The following is an 18,169-nucleotide window of genomic DNA, read 5'->3' on the forward strand; positions in this document are numbered from 1 at the left end:
GTGGCTTGCAAGCCTTTAATCCCAGCACTTGCGAGGCAGTCAAATTGATCTTTGTGGGTTCGAGGCCAGCCACTGATACACAGTGAGGCCTTGTCTCAAAAACAAAGAAAGGAGTTAGGGGACTAGCACGGACACTGTTGAAACAGATGTGTTGTTTAAAGACTTAGCTTGAAGCGAGCAAGCGTCCACACAACAGTGCAAGAAAGAGTCGCTACCCAGCAAACACGTCAGCACGGCTCAGCGTCAGCTTTGATCCAGCGTGCTCCTGTGGGTCACACAAAACCAGAGGAAGACACGGCAATACAGATGACTTTCAGCTGTGACGGGAGAGCGTTTTAAATATCCCTGCACCAGACATCGGATACAGGAGGGATGATCTAAATCTGTTCTTAAAAGCCTTTTGTGCCACCAAATGCAATAAAGCAAACAGGAAAATGAAAGCCACAGATGGGGGAGAAACACATATAGCAAATAAAACATTCTGCCCAAAATAATTGAAGAAGTGCCCCAAGTTAAAAAAAAAAAAAAAAAAGCCAGAATCCTGATCCATTTTGATAAGAATCAAAGGAAGAGTTCACACACATAAATAAATAGGACGAGCAACCAAACTGCAAATCTTGAACTTGCAGTCTAGATAGCTTTTCTATGATTTGTTTTCTTCTTCCCTCGTGTGTGTGTGTGTGTGTGTGTGTGTGTGTGTGTGTGTGTGTGTGTATACTGCACATATGTGGATGGGTATGGATGTGTGTATGTGTGTACTGAACATATATGGATGTGTGTGTGTGTACTGCACATATGTGGATGGGTGTGTTGCATGTGGAGGCCCAGTGTTAATATGTGAAATCATCTTCAATTGGCTTTCCATTTTATCCTCTGCCAGTATGGCTAATCTTGCTGGCTAGTGTGTTCTGGGGGAACCTGCCTCTCAGTTCTGAGACTAGAATTACAGGTGAGCCACCAGTGTTTCTGAACCATTTTCCAGTTCCGTTTCCCCATTCTTTATTTTTATTTATTTTTTAAAATATCTTTTTATTAAGTATACAGTGTTCTGTATGCATGTACGCCTGCACTCCAGAAGAGGGCACCAGATCTCATTACAGATGGTTGTGAGCCACCATGTGGTTGCTGGAACTGAACTCAGGAGCTCTGGAAGAACAGTCAGTGCTCTTAATCTCTGAGCCGCCCCAAACTCTTTATTTTTGAGGCAGAGTTTCACTACGTATCCCAAGCTAGCCTACAATTCTTCATTCTCCTGCTTCAACAAACACTTATGTTGTTATAAAAACCAATTTAAGGCCAGTCTGGCATAACACATCTTTAATCCCAGCACTTGGGAAGCAGATGTCTGTATAGGTTCGTAGACCAGGTTGGCCTCAAACTGGCAGAGATCTGCCTGCTTCTGCCTCCTCAGTGATGGAACTAAAGGTGTGCACCGCCGCCGCCGGCTCTCTGTAAATTTGAAACCAGCCTGGTCTACATAGTAAGAAGTTGTCTCAACACCCCTCCCCCTCCCAACTAGTAGGTTCAGGAGTTAAAGGCCAGCCTTGGCTACATAGTGGTTCAAAGGCAGACTGCAATACATGAGGCTCTTCCTCAAACAAAACAGAAATCAAATTTAGCCAAGCATAGTGGTAGATGGCTATAACCCAACACTTAAGAGGTGGAGGCAGGAGGTTCAGAAGTTCAAGTCCAGCCTGTGCTATGCAAGCCTGTCTCAAAAGGAAGTAAAATCTATTTAAGTGCTGCAATTTTGTGTTTGGTAATGCAGACTTCCCTGAAGCTAGTGTGGTAACACCGAAAGCATCGTTTGTACCCTTTGATTCCAGTCTAATTTCCACAGATGTGACTAAATAAAGTCACCTAGGAGCTGGGGTGCGGAGTCATTGCTGCAAAATGCTCATTATGGTATTACTTAAGTTAAAAAACAATTCAGAAATTAGGTGTTTGTATGAGGATTCTCATGGTGGAGTCTAGGGAGTTGAGGCAGGAGGATGGCCAGCCTTAAAACTCTGTCTTAAAAGTAAAGGAGTCAGGACTGGGTAGATAGCTCAGAAACACTGAGACATTCTTGGAATAAAGATCTTCCAGGGCTCATCATTCAGAATCTTTAAAGAGAGCCCGTGAACAAGCATTTTATCACCGGACCAGATGATCCATTACCGCACTCACGCTGCACTCAGCCAGACTCTAAGCAAACCACAGACATGAAAGCCCTTGGAGGACTGAAGAGGGATTGAAACAACAGACCATGGACGCCCGCAGAAGTAAAAAGATGGTTAGCAAGGGTGCAGAGAACATTCCAGACCCAGGGGCATCAGCAACTGCCCCCCCATGAGATGCCCCTAACAGGACGCAGTGGCCATGGTAATTGCATAGCCATAGTGTTATATTTAGTTCTAAAAGCCCCCTCAAAATTCAGAATGGTCATACAAGGATTTTTTTTCTTTGTATTATAATTACATTTCTCCTTTTCCTCTTCTTCCTCTAAGTGTCCCATCTACCCTTCCTTGTTCTCTTTGAAATTCGTGACCTCTTTTTTCAGTAATTGTTGTCATATATATATATATCTATATATGTATGTATGTATGTATGTATGTATGTATATAATATTCATGAACTTCTCAGTGTGTATAATGTTAGGCTTGTTTTCAAGACTGACTGCTACTGATAACCAGTAGGTGTGCTCTTCCCTGGGGAAGACTATTTTCCCCAGTCTCAGCGTCCCTTAGTTTTCCGTAGTCCGTTGTGTAGGGTCGAAGCCTCATGGTCTTTCTCCATCCACTTTGTCCTGCCTATTGGCGTTGTCCTTGCTCAGCTCACGTTGGTGTCTTTATGGATGCGGCTTCTGACATTGCTAGGAGACACAGCCTCACAGCAAACTCCCTGATCCTCTGCTCCCACAGTCTTCCCACCCCCTCTTCCACAATGATCCCTGAGCCTTAGGTAAGGAATTCATACAAGGATTTTTGTTTGTTTGTTTGTTTTCATCATAAGCCCAGGCTGGTCTCTTGAAGAATTAATAGGACACCTACAGAGAGTCTGTGGGATTCTTGCCTCTAGCCATCTGTTTGGGTACCACTCTTTCCTTTAGTCTCTCAAGACTCCAGGCTTCAAGTGACTAAAAGTCACATTGCTGTTCCTGGTCTGGATGGCATGGCATAAGCATCACCCCACTGTGACATTAGCCTTGTCAATGGAGACACCACTAGGTGAGGGGTGCCCGTTAAGTTTGCTGACCACATTTTTGCACTGTATACAGTATCACAAACAAACCATTAGAGGAGGCTCAGCAGGCCACTTACTGAGGCTGCCAGTCTTCTGCAGGGGAGGGACACAGAACTGATTGCCAGTTACTAATGCTCTTCTGAGCCTCTCTGGCTCCCAGGGGGCTTCCTTCCCTGCACACTGATCCCTGAGGCCCAGATGTACCACCACAACTCTGCTTCCCACAGAAGACGTCTTCCTGGAACCTATAGATCCATTCTTGCCCAGAGTCTTGGGGCTTCTTGCCAGGACCTGGGGGTGTCACACGATACTACTTTCCAGCCAAGGGTGGTCAACCTCCCCCAAGAAGGATGGGCCAATGCCGAAAGCCAGGCTAATAGACTCCTGTGTGGGAGTAGAGAGTCTACTTTCTACCAGGGAGCCAGTAAGGAATATTATGGTAGCCAGGCCTATTTCAACAATATGCCCAAGTTCTGTTCTTGATGCTTACGGCCCTGAGCATAATATACAAACTTCTTTTGAAACAGTTTCTTTTTTTCTTCTTTCTTTTCATATTTTTTAATTTAAATTGGTACCAGCTTGTTTTACATGTCAAACCCAGTTCCCGCACCCTCCCGTCCTCCCCTGTTAACCCCCACCAACCCCCATCCCATCCCCTTTATACTTTTGGTATTAAAATATTCTCTCTTCGGCTGGTGCAATGGCATGCACCTGTACTTTCAGCTGTGCAGGAGGCTGAGGCAAGGCTGAGCTTCAAGGGTTCCAGACCAGCCTGGGCAATGCAGTGATACTAGTGTCAAAGCAAATAGAGCAAAACCCAGATATCTCTTCTTTTATAAATTATAAGTGAGAATTGTTGGTGCTGTGGTTATTCACAATAAATTATGATAATTTATTCTGATTCATGCAATCTAAAATTCTGTTTACAAATGGGAAACTGAGCCCAGAGAGAAGAACCCAAAGCCAGGAGCCTAGGGCCCCTGATTTCCAGCACAGGTTTTTGTTTTTCGAGGTAGGTTTCTCTGTGTAACAGCTCTAGCTGTCCTGGAACTCTCTCTTTGGCCAGGCTGACTTCAGATTCACAGAGATCTCCCTGCTTCTGCCTCCCCAGTCCTGGGATTAAAGGTGAGCACCACTACCACCCAGCCAGTACAGGGCCTTTCACTAGAACCTTCCATAGCTAGTTTGGGCCTTTTTCATTTGCAAGTGATTGAAATATAACTCAAATAGCCTGAACCAAAGTGAAAAGACAAGTCTTTCAAGGAAAAAGAGAAAAAGATTCTTGACAGAAATAAACAAAACAAAACCCCCGATTCCCATTAATCTCCTAAAAGCCAGTACTTCCAGAACCAAAGTCTGGGCTATGTGGCTCAAAACCTCCAACTAACTTAGGAGGCAGACACAGGTGGATCTCTGTGAGTCTGAGGCCAGCTTGATCTACAAAGTGAAATAGTAAGACTTTGTCCAAACAACAACCAAAAATAATCCAATGTTATAATTAGAAACCAGACATACTAGCATACACTGATAATCATAGAGCTTGGGAGGATGAGGCAGGAGGATTATGAGTCTGAAGTTAGCCTTGCTTTCACAGGGAGCTCACCTTTCAAAACAAAACAGCAAAACTCTGTAACTGGGTTTCCCATCTCCTCATTCATACCAGTAAACACACACACACAAACTCCCTCTTCTCTCCTCTTGTCTCCTCTCCTCTCCTTTTCTGAATCTACTCTAGGAGTCATTCTTTGCTGACTCACAGCTTCTCTTAGGACACACCTGCACAAATGTCTAAGCAACCCAGGTCCAACTGATCTCTCCTGTTGCTGGGGAGGTGGGACATCTTCCCTAGCAACCACCATCAGAACACTCTGTCCTGGCAGCCTTCAGCTGAAACTTATTAGCTGAGTAATTGTGGGAAGTATCAGGATTTTCTTTATCCTGTTGCTGATGATCAACACATACCCCAAGAACTAAAAATAAGTGACAAGTCAGCCTTGTTTGAAGCTGAGTAACTGAGTTCTCCTCAAAGATCAAACCTCCTTGATATGGATGAGAAGTTGTCTTAAGTACTAGTGTGTGATTCCAATACTTAGGTGGGTAAAACACTAAAGTGTAGCTTTGAATTCTACCTCGAGATGGGACAGTGCCATGGTAGGCAAATCACCATGGTTTCACCGGTGCAGCCCTGATTCACTGAGCAAATGGGTTCCTTTCCTACCCATCCGCCTGGCTGATGGGCAGAAGGAGGCAAAGCCAGAGGAAGACATCAGACACCATGCCTAACAGTTGTGGTGCCATTAGCCCCTCACAAAGAACCTCATAGCTTGCCTTGTTCCTAATCCATTTTCCCAGCTAGAGACCATTATTTAAAAAAAAAAATTGAAGCCACAGGATGAAAAAAAAGCATCAACTTCCATTTGAGGAAAATAAATCTGAATATAATATGGAGTAGAATGCAAAACTTAGATAAACATTTTAATTAATAATTACTTCTAAAAATGTTTTTAAGAGACAGTTTCCACTATCTTGCCTAGCCTGGCACTGAACTCCTGGACACAAGTGGTTCTTTTGTGTCAGTCTCCAAGTCCTTGAGGCTACTGATGTGTCCTACCTCCAGGTGGGCAATCTTATATCTTTCATTTTAGTATGTGAGTGTATGTGTGGGTTCTTGTATACATGCGCCATCTACTTGTGTGGAGGTGGGACACACACACACACACACACACACACACACACACACACACACACACCCCTCTCCTGGATCTACTCTAGGAGTCTGTTTTCACCTGCCACCTTGATGAGGCAGGTGGCTTTCTTGTGTAAGCTGGTGTGATGTGTACAACCCATTAGCTGACCTGCAAGCTTCTTGACAATTCTGTCTCTACCTCCCATCTCGCTGCTAGAGTGCTGAGGTTACAGGTGCAAGTTACATCTGGCCCTTTTAAAAATTTTTTTTTAAGTATGGTGTTTTTCGTACATGTATTTATGTGTGCTGTATGTGTGCAGTACCCAGAGAAGCCTGAAGATGGCATCAGATCTCCCTAGGACTGGATTTAGATATGGTTGTTAGCTGTTGTGTGGGTGCCGAGAACCCAACCCATGTCCTCTGGAAGAGTAGCCCATGCTCTTAACGGCTGAGCCACCTCTTCAGCCCACACATCCAGATTTTGGCATTGGTTACAGGGATCAGGCTTGTGCAGTAAGTCTTGTCACATGATAAATCATCTCTCTGGCCACGATGAGCAATTTACAATTAAAAAACTACATTGAAAAGGAATGCTCCATTGTACTTGTCGCTCTGTCTTAGAGGAAGTGCTCTTCCTCCAAATCCCTCCCTGGTGAACTTCATCTCTAGACACATTTGGTACGATCTTCAGCAAGGGACAAGGAGTTTGTGACACAGGAAGACAAAGTTAGTCCTCCCAGGCTCTGCCTCTTTCTCTCTTGTTTCTCCCCACTGAAGATTAAAATGAACTTCTAAATTCAGGTTCCTGCTCTGTGAACCCAGCTGTTTCCTTAGCTTTCCATTCGTATAGCGAATACTACAGACAATGGACTTGTTAACAAGAAAAGGTTTGTCTGGGTGTGGTAAAACATGCCAGTAATCCTTAAACTAGGGAGGGTGAGAATGGATTGCTGTGACTTTGACTACATAATGAGTTTCAGATCAGCAAGAGCTACAGATCCAAAACACAAGCAGATGAGAAGGCGCAGTAGGTAAGGGTGCTTGGCATCAACATCAAATCTGGGAGAAGAGAACCGATTTTTTTTTTTCTGAGACAGGGTTTCTCAGTGTAGCTTTGGAGCCTATCCTGGAACTCCCTCTGAAGACCAGGCTGGTCTCGAACTCACAGAAATCTGACTGCCTCTGCCTCCTGAATGCTGGGTTTGAAGGCGTGTGCCACCAATGCCAGGTGAGAGCCGATTCTTAAACACTGTTCTCTGACTTCCAGATGTGCTTGTGTATGTGCACGAACACATTTTGTGTGTGTGTGTGTGTGTGTGTGTGTGTGTATGTACATATATGTATATACATACATACATATATACATATATATATATAAACAAATGGAGAAAGAGAGGAAGAATATTTGTTGTTGTTTTGGTTTGTCTTGGAAGCTCATGACTCATTAGCTCCCATGGCTTTGAGCCCTCAATGCAGCGTGGCAAGAATGCAGAACTGTTCATTCAGGCTAAGAAGCAACAGGAAGGGAAAAGGTCTGGGTGTGTGATTTCACAGTAGAGCCCCATTCTGAGGGAAAGACAAAGGGCAGAAGAGAAGAGCGGGCCCTTCTCGTGTGTCCTAAGGACACCACCATTTCTCTACAGTGCCCTCCTGGGGACACAACCTTTACCACATGAGCTTGTGGAGAACAGCCAACATCCAAACTGCAGACCCAGATGACCACAGTATCAACTTCCATTTGAGGAAAATAAATCTGAATATAATATGGAGTAGAATGCAAAACTTAGATAAACATTTTAATTAATAATTACTTCTAAAAATGTTTTTAAGAGACAGTTTCCACTATCTTGCCTAGCCTGGCACTGAACTCCTGGACACAAGTGGTTCTTTTGTGTCAGTCTCCAAGTCCTTGAGGCTACTGATGTGTCCTACCTCCAGGTGGGCAATCTTATATCTTTCATTTTAGTATGTGAGTGTATGTGTGGGTTCTTGTATACATGCGCCATCTACTTGTGTGGAGGGGGACACACACACACACACACACACACACACACACACACACACAAATGGGAAACACACACACACACACACACACACACACACAAAACACACACACACACACACACACACACACACACACACACACACACCCCTCTCCTACAAAGAGTAACCTCACAGAAAGGACCTTCCGTCCATCTTACTCCCACACATACCCCCCCCCAGGGACAACTTCTCCAATAGGTTCAGGACAGGCAGTGTCCAGGGCTCTATGATGACTCAGTGGTAACTTAGTTACCCAGATATTTCATTAAACATCATTCAGAGTATCTACGAGAGTGTTTCTGAATTAGATTAATATCTGAACCAGGACACTGACAAAGTGAATTGTGGGTAGGTCTTATCAAATCTGTTAGCAGCCTGAAAAGAAAAAGGGAAAGGAGGGGTAAGGTATGAGCAGGCTCCCCTGAGACATTTATCTTCTGCTTTGGAATTTTGTCTCTGATTGGAACTTAAGAAATGACTCTCCAGGGTCTCCGGCTTGCCAAAGGCAGATGACAGGATGTTTCAGTCTCCATATGCACAGGAGACATACGTATCTTCACCCTGTTAATTCTGTTTCTTTGATGAACATAGACAGACCTATGAAAATATTTTTAAATTTTAAATTGTAATTTCTTTTAAAACTGTTAGGAAAGGGCTGGAAAGATGGCCAGTCAGTAAGTGCCAAGCACAAGGAAGTGAAACCGTATCCCCAGAATGAAGGGCTCCAGCAAGCCTGCACATGGCAAACACAGACCTGAGCGCAGCAAAACAGGTTTTGCCATTTACCCCTTTCTCTCTCCCTTTCTTAAAACTATTAGATTACTTTCCCAAAGCTAACCCCCAAGACCCATTCCTTTATCTGGCCACTGACACATCCCTGAGACAAAACATCAAGGTCCAACAATCAAAATTTACCATTTGGCTAACATGTCCTTTCCCCCTTAAAAGCCCAATCCTGCAGGAACAGCCTCTGCTACCCTGCTTCACAGCCCCTCTCCCCAACTCACCCCTCCAGGGTAATAAATCTCCTTTGTGCTGAGAACTTGGTGTCTGGGTATGTCCTGTACCAACCCTGAGGGGGCCTGGCTTCCCTTACACAGAACACATGTAAATCTGTCACATCCAGGATCACACAGAGAGAGCCTGTGTCAAAAAACAAAACAAGTCAGGTACAGCAGAGTAGTCCCATCCCTGGGAAGGCAGAGACATGGGATCTCTGAGGGTTACTAGCCATCCAGTCTAGTGAACTCAGGGAGTTCCTTTCTTCAAAAAAAAAAAAAAAAAAAAAAAGTACACTGAACAGTGATGAAGGAAGATACCTATTGTCAGCGTCTGGCCTTCACGTGCAAGCACATGCATGTACTTGCACACATAACTATTAGAAGGAAAGCTAGCTGTGGTAGTGCACACCTGTAATCCTAGCACTGAGAAACCAAGACAGGAGTTTGAGACCAGCCTGGGTTACAACCCCCACCCCAAACAAACAACAAAAAACACTTGAGGTGTAGCTCGGTTGGTAGAGTGCTTGCCTACCACACACAGAGGCCTGGATTCAGTCATCAGCACCAATTAACCCAGTGTGGTGGCCCAAGCCTGTAATCTTAACAAACAGGATGGTGGCGGCCAGACTCTGTAGTCCAAGGATTGCCTGAGCAATTTGAGTATCTTTTTCAAACCAAACCAAACCAAACCAAACCAAACCCAGAGCCATGGTTTGAGAGGCGCCTCATAGGTAAAGTGCTTGCTTGCTGTGCAGGCAGTAGGGGCTGTGTTTAGTCTGCAGCATCACATAAAGGCTGAGCATGGCAGCACACGTCTGTAACTCCAGCCCTGTGGAGTAGAGGCAGGTGGGTCTGGAGGCCACTACCTAGCTAGTCAAATAGAAATGCACCAGGAGTTTTCTTTGGGACCACCAGCCAGCTCCCAAATCATGACATGGAGACTTATTAATTATGAATGCTCAGCCTTATTTTAGCTCTCATAATCTGTTTCTCTTTAATCTACATTTTGCTTCCTTCCTTCCTATATATGTTACTTTCCTGGTGGCTGAGCAACTGCCTGGCTTCTGGCCACAGGTGTCCCTCTCTTTCTCCTCGGTTGTCTCCTACCTTCTCTCCTCTCCTCTCCTCTCCTCTTCTCTCTTCTACTTATTCTCTCTGCCTGCCAGCCCTGCCTATCCATCTTTGCCTAGCTATTGGATGTTCAGCTCTTTATTAGACCAATCAGGTGCCTTAGGCAGGCAAATCAACACATCTTTTCATAGTTAAAGAAATGCATCAAAAAACAAAGGTAACACATCTTTAACAAAGGCCGCAGAAACAAATATTACACATCGTCACATAGGTAAAGTAATATTCTACAACATAAATAAGTGTAATACATCTTTGCCTAGTTAAATATTCCACAACACAGAAGTGGCAAGCTTCAGGTTTAGCAAGAGACCTTGCTTCAAAAACGAAATCTAAAACAAAAGGTGTTGAGCCACAGAGTAACACACCCAACATGACCTCTGTCCTCCATGAGTGCATACAAAGGCATTGTATCTGGGCAGGCTTGCGCTATACCTGCACACACATGTGTATACCCCACCACACACGAAATGACAATAATGAACATATACAAATGAATACAATTCAAAATGTTTGCCTCTTAACAATGAAAACCATAAAGTTTTAAAAGGTTTTCATTGGAACCAGCACAGTGGCTCCGTAGGTACAGTTTATTGAAAGGCTGATGGCCAAGTTTGATTCCCCAAACCGGCATACAGGTGGAAAAAGAAGTGATTTCCACATGAATGCTGGGCTGTGGCATGTATGTCCCCACATCCATGATATACACACATAACAAAGGAATGATCAAATGAATGAAAGAATGAGTACTGTTGTATGGAGGAATAGACCCACAAAGACACAAAACCTAAGACCCATGCCTTAAGACCCTGCTAACATTTTTCAGCATACCCCCTTCTTGAGCCAAAGTCCACCTGAAGAGAGGACATGGTGTTTCCATGACCTTCCACTGACCCTGAAGAAGAAATTATTTTGGAGTCATCACTTTGAGTTTTGTCTAAGAATAGAATTATGTGTGTGCTGTGGAATGCTGGGGAATGACCTGGTCATAGAGAGGCTTGCAGGCAGGATGAACAAAAGGTGAGAAATATTTTTTTCTGACAAGGATGGCTGTCCAGGGGCTGCCCGCCTCCTCTCCAGTCTTTTCTTCCTCTGTGACCTGTCCTCTTCCTTGTTTGATCAGGTTGACCTCTGCCTCCTGTAGACCAGGACTCAAGTATTTACTGCCCATGGTAGGCCAGCTACCCTCTCAGGAGGTAGAGATGAACAATTGAATGTGGGTGTCGTCAGGGAGATGGCTCTGTAAACAAGCAGCTCTAACTACTCAGCTCTGTGTGCTCTCACGGGGATCTGGATGAAGGAGGAGTGCTCCCAGAGAGGAAGGAGCTGTTGAGCAAACTTGGAGGCATGAATGTGCACTTGACCATCAATGTGGCCTCAGTGGAAAGGGAGGACCGCAGAACCTTCCATAGGGAAGAATTTGTGATTATCAGAAATGGGATGAAACATAACAAAGGCTGCAAAGAGTTGATAAAAACCTGTTCTTTGAAGCATAAAGCTATTTCTTCCAACTAAGAAATAGAAACAAAGGGCTGGAGAGATGGCTCAGTGGTTAGAGTTCTTATTGTTCTCTCTTCCTCTCTCTTTCTCCCTCTTCTTCCCTCCCTTCCTTCCTTCCTACTCCCTTCGTCCCCCCTCCTTTATGAGACAGGGATTCTCTGTATATCCATAGCTGTCCTGGAACTTGCTCTGTAGGCTAGGCTGGTAGGCTGGTCTTAAACTCTGAGTTCTGTCTGCCTTTGCCTCCCGAGTGAACTTGTAACTCCAGCTTCAGAGGATCTGATGTCCTCTTCTGGCCTCCATGGGCACCTGCATGGGCATCTGATCCCTGGAATTGAACTCAGGACCTCTAGCAGAGCAGCCAGGTCCCTTAACCACTGAGCCATCTCTTCAGCCCCCATGTGTCTCTTGTTTTTAATTGCCCTCGACTTTGAGGAGGAAAGGGGGTACAGCAGGCTCCTCCGAGGCTTTCCTTACTCCCTTCTCCCCCTGTCATTCCACTTCCTCCCGATGCTTTAGCTGACCAGAAAGAAGATCCACCGGCATGGCTAGAGGAACTGACAATATTTCTTAGAATCACAGAACTCAGACCATCCGATGCTCTTGCTTAGTACTAGCAACAGTGGGTTCAAGGCCATCATATGATACAGCTAGAGAAAAAGGAGAGAGGCAGCCCCTGGAGTAGACCCCACCCAGTGTGCAGCTGCCTTACCCTGCTTTCCCCTTCCCTCTCACCCCTGAGTCCCGCCCCATTCAAAGGCGGAGCTTTGAGGAGCTGGTCCCCTATCTTCTTCGGGGACAGCTTTGAATGAACCAATTCATTCCTCCCAACTCTCATCTTCCTGATTTGATCTCTTGGGGAGGTAGGTGCAGGATGTTGATTGTAGTAACAGGGAGTAGCCATTCTAGGCAGGTGGTTCACACCTCATTGGCAGTGGGGAGAATTCCAGGGTTCTAAGAATGCAGGTAGACCCTCATAGTCGGAAGGAGAAATCTAGGAGAGTCTGGCCCACTTAAGGCTGGCTTTTTTTTTTTTTTTTTTTTTTTAAGATTTATTTATTATTCTGTGTTTCTGTGTTCTATCCACATGTTTCCCTTCCCTTCAGGCCAGAAAAGGGTACTAGATCTCCATATCTCTTTACAGATGGTTGTGAGCCATCATGTAGTTGCTGGGAATTGAACTCATATCTTCAGGAAGAACAAACAGCCAGTGCTCTTAACCAATGAGCCATCTCTCCAGCCCCAAAGCTGTGTTTTAGTTAGAGTTTCTAGTGCTGTGACAAAAAACCATGACCAAAAAGCAAGTTGGGGAGGAAAGGGTTTATTTGGCTTTATACTTCCGGATCATAGTCCTACTGGAGGAAGTCAGGACAGGAACTCAAGCAGGGCTGGAACCTGGAGGCAGAAGCTGATGCAGAGGCCATGGAGGAGCGCTGCTTACTGGCTTGCTCCCCTTAGCTTGCTCAGCCTGCTTTCTAGGACCAACAGCCCAGGGATGGCACCACCTAACATCCCTCCCCCCATTGGTCACTAATTGAGAAAATGCCTTACAGCTGGATCTCATGGAGGCATTTCTTCAGCTGAGGCTCCTTCCTCTGATGACTCCAGCTAGTGTCAGGTTGACAAAAAGCCAGTCAGTACAGGCTATTATCTGAAAACAAGGGCGTTCAGAAAAGGAGAGAAGGTTGGCCCTTGCCAGTTGAGTTGTCTGCACCAGGCACTTAGAGGCTGTCTGTTAGAAGCATGGACTTTTCACTTGGGTCTAATGATGTCTACTGTCAAAGAGCAAATCTTAGCCTGGCATCACTGTCTCTATTTGCCACCCATTTCCTTTGCTGCTTTAAGCTTTGGGTCCAATACCTGTACAACCCTGCACTGAGACCTGTCAATCATTTAAGGAATACTCATTTAACACTGGTAGTCCCAGCTCGTCATGGTGTTACCCGCCTTTAATCCCAACATTTAACTCCAGCACTCAAGAGAGGCAGAGGCAGGCAAATCTCTGTGAGTTCAAGGCCAGCCTGGTTTCCATGGTGAGCCCTTGTCTCAAAAAAAAATTTTTTTTTTTAATTAAACACACTGGTAGTCCTCCACATCAAAGCTGACATCATAATTACCAGATTTCACAACAGCCTGCTCCAAATCACCAGTGTAGTGCCTGGAAGTTGTCAGTCATTATGCTAAATCTAAAGACAGGCTTCATTGCTGACCTAGCTCTGCCTTGGCTTTCCTTCCCTTCCTTCCTCCTCCTCCGTCTAATTCTTTATTTTCTCTATCTCCCTCTCTCCATTCCTTGGTTTTGTTTTAATTTTTAATTATGTGTATGTGGGAGTGTGGTGTGTGCACATGCGTGCAGGTGTCTGAGGAGGTCAAAGCTGTGAGATCCCCTGGAGTTAAAGGGGGGTTCTGGGAACCAAACTACCGTGCTCTGCAGGACCAGCCAAGTGCTCTCAACAGCTGAGCCATCTCTCCAGCCACCTGTTTGGTTTTGGTCTGTTTGCTGAGCCTCACTGGGAGAATTGCAAAAACTTGCAGTTCTTCCTTGGCTCCATGCTGTCTCTCCCACTTAGCCTTTCTCGGAGTCATCTCTCAAGCAGTTGTCTTGGATTCCAGTAACAAATCTGATCAACAAGTGTCTGTGGCAAGAGGAGGAACTACCCCACCCCTAAGGCAGTGTGCATTTCCTTATCTGTTGCAAGATTCCTATGATGGTTCTTGATATACAGAATCAATCCTGTTCCTATTTACCAACAAGTTTTTTCCCGTTTGGTATTGGGGGCAAACTCCCTGCCTGGTCTGTTGAGACCCACCCCTGATCTAGGCTTCCAGACTAGGACTGGAGTAATGTTATGAAACGTGGCTTTAGGCTTCTAACCTGTAGTGTCCTAGCTTCTTGGAAAGTTTAGCCTAATGAAACACAAATAGTGGATTGCCCTTTGACTCTGTGTTCTTGCTCCCAAACCTGTGGTATTGCCTGAATGATAACAAACTTGTTTCTAAACATGCTGGTGTTCACCATAATGAGGAGAAAATCTAAAACATCTTCAGGATGGGGGTTGGATGCCAGAAAAACCAACACATAATTAAAGGGCAGGGATACTGACCTCTCCCAGGGAGGGGAGAGGCAGGAGAGGTTGAGCTATAAACTCTTGAACCATTAAACCCAAGACAATTCCTTGTTGGTGAAGAAACACATTGCTTCATATGTCTCTGACTGTTCTGACTTATGCCCTCACTCTTAAAGCCATCACCATGAACTTTCCTGCACTCTGTTCTCATGAATAACCATTCTGAGAATGTAGTTAGAATCCCCTATTCTGTGGTCAACCAGATAGTGCACGTCACCTGGGAACCCAGCCCTTGGCAGGCATTATAATGAGAAGTATGGATAGATGTACAGGGATAATCCTTTAATTTCAGAATTCTAATGCAATGCCAGGCATGTAGTGTCAGAACTGGGTAGCCAGGTGTAGAGAGCCACCGGTGCCACTCCCGAAGATGGCGCCCGTTTCCTGTCCATGAGCCAGCAAGGCACGGTTGTTTTCCACCCAAAGGATAGCAATGCGCATGCGTAATACACGTCATGGGGTGTTTGTCATGAGTATCGTGGGCTGCACCAATCAGTAACGGACACGACTCCTCTGAGCATATATAAGCAGAGCCCTTTTTCCTCCTCGGGGTTCTTCCTCATCTTGCAGTAAGAGCCGCACAATAAAGCTATGCTACAGAAGAATCCTGTTGTTGAGCGTTGTTCTTGCAGGCGAGGCGACAGCGCTTGACAGCCAGGCTATATAGAAGAAATGGTATAGAAAAAATAACACATATTTGGTACCACACATACCCCCAAACAAACTACCTTCAGAAGTGACATCAGAAAAAAACACACACACAACGGTTATTCACAAGGAAACATTAACCTGGCTTAAGGGGAGTGAGTCAATGAGCATACAAACACACTATGTACCACACACATATACCTCCACACACACCACATCACACACACACACAAACATACCACATACATATACACTACATCACATACAACATCACACGTACACACACATACCATGTACCACACACACATAGACACACCACACACACACACACCATATTATGTACCACATCACACACACACACACACACACACACACCATGTCACACACCATCTCAAATTAAAACACCAAGCAGCTCAGATGTCTTGGCCTGTTCTGTGCTGTGTAGTAAAGGACCCTTGAGGGCTGGAGAGACACTCAGCAGTCTAGAGCACTTGTTGCTCTTGCAGAGGACCTGGGTTTGATTACCAAGCACACTTGTGGCTCACACGCATCTGAAACTCCAGTTCCAGAGGATCAATGCCCTCTTCTAACCTCTCTGGGCATGAGGCAGGTATGTGGGACACAGACACATTGAGGCAAAACACTAATACACATGAAATAAAAATAAATCTTTAACAAAGACTACTCTAGACTGGTAAATCTATAAAACTAGAGTCGGAAGGCCAAGATCAAGGCAGCAGCAGGTCCAGTGTGTGAGGGAGGCCGGCTCCTGTTTTAACACGGCACCTTGAAGGCTGCATCTCCTGGAGAAGGGTGGCATTGCCCCTCGCTCATGGGGAAGAATCATGAGAGAACAAAAAGGAATTTGCTCCTACAAGTCTTCTTTAAAAGCCTTGAAGTCCACCCACAAGGGAGGGACCCCCACTGTATGATCACCTCTTAGAGGCCTTGTCTTCCAGACTGCTACAAAGGTAATAAAATTGCAACAAGGACTGAGAACTAAATATTCAATAGAGGACTAAGAATAACTACATCTTCTATTCATTTTAACCACAAGCTGGGTAGTCCTGATAGAGCCCTCATTGCATGCCTGTAATCCCAACTGGAGGATTGTGAGCTGGTGGGGTTAGCCTGGGCTACATGGCCCTTGAGATACACAAGTTTCCCCCAGCAATCTGTCCTCTTAACCTCCAGGCTGGTGAAAGGCTCCCTCGGGCTTCAGCACATGGAAGCCTGGGTGAGGCCAGTTCTCTGGGAGGATGCAGAAAAGAAAAGGCAGGCTAGGGAGCACCATCCCAGCTACCCCACACATTTGTAAAATGGGGGAACCGAGGCCCAGCCCTAAAGTAGGATTCTATGATTCTAAACTCAGAGCTCCCACACTCTGACACACGTATCCCAGCGATTCTAGAGTAGAACAGCGGACAAGGGGCTCATTGAACAACGGGATTCTTAGGACAGCCAACAGCCTCCACAGTACCTCTGTCCCACCGGTAGGTCAAACATGCTCTGTGAAACTGAAACCAGAGAATGGAGAACCAAACCAAGAGAGGCTGTGCTCTGGCTACGAGACAGGTGTTTGCCAAGTACCATATCCACTGTTATCCTGGCTGCTCTCTAGTATAACCTCCCTCCAGAGGGGCAGAATGGGGGTCAGCTCTTGCCACCTCAGGGGTCCATGCATCTGATGAAACTTTAAGATACCAAAGCTTCTGGTTAGGGTGGGTGATGACTATAATCCCAACAGAAGGGTCACGAGCCAGGGGCTAGCCTAGACTACATAGCAAGACTCTGTCTCAACAAACAAACAAATAAATGAATGACATGAAAACTCAATTACTATGCACATGACCTACCTGCTATTCTGGTTGAGGCCAGCCTATAAGACATATTGAGTTCTGGGTTAGTCAGAGCTACAAACAAACAAACAAACAAACAAACAAAAACCCCAAACAACAACAACAAAAACAGATAAAAATGTTGCTGACTTGTAAGATGGGTTAAAGCAGGTAGGAGCACATTTAGTTGCTGAGAAATAAGGATCCAAACTCAGATCCAAATAGAGCAACTAGATGGATGAACTTGTGTGCCAGATCTAGCCTCTGCCAGATTTTATTGGCTCATTTTATTATACTTTTTCTGCTTTGGTGCTGGGGTTTAAACCCAAACTTTCAGAACATTAAGCATTCCCTACCCCTTCTGCCTATTACTGTAACATAAAGTTTTATTGGAACACAGCCCTGTCCATTTGTCTCTATGCTCTCCATGGCCTCTTTTGTGCTGTGACAGCAGACACATGGGGACAAAGCCCACACATCCTTAAAAAATGCCTGCTATCTGGCTGACTTATCTGGGCAAGAAAAACCAGAGAGGTGTGCTTTACAAAAGCAGAGGGCTGCTTTACAAAAGGACTGGGGGACTTACATGTACAATCGAAATTTGTCTCTCACATTCTGGGAACTGGGCTGTTAAGGCACTAGTAGATTCCGTGTCTGATGGGGCAACTCCTGGTTCAAATACTGCCTTCTGACTGTGTCCTTGCTTGGTAGGAGAGAAGAGGTCTCTCTTGGGGCTCCTTTAGGTCTACTAATCCCAGCACCAGAGTTACACAATGATTGTGACTTTAGGTCTCCTAATACCGACACTTTAGGAGTTAAAATTTCCACATTTGAAGGAGCATATACTTACCAGGGAGATTTGAGTTTATAGCAATTAATGTGACAATGGAGGATAGTTATCTAGTCTGTATTAATTAATAGCATTATGACATTTAGTCGTTGTATTAAGCAGACCGAATGCAATATCAAATT

Source organism: Phodopus roborovskii, unplaced genomic scaffold (assembly GCF_943737965.1).
Source record: "Phodopus roborovskii unplaced genomic scaffold, PHOROB, whole genome shotgun sequence".
In the NCBI taxonomy this organism is placed as follows: domain Eukaryota; kingdom Metazoa; phylum Chordata; class Mammalia; order Rodentia; family Cricetidae; genus Phodopus; species Phodopus roborovskii.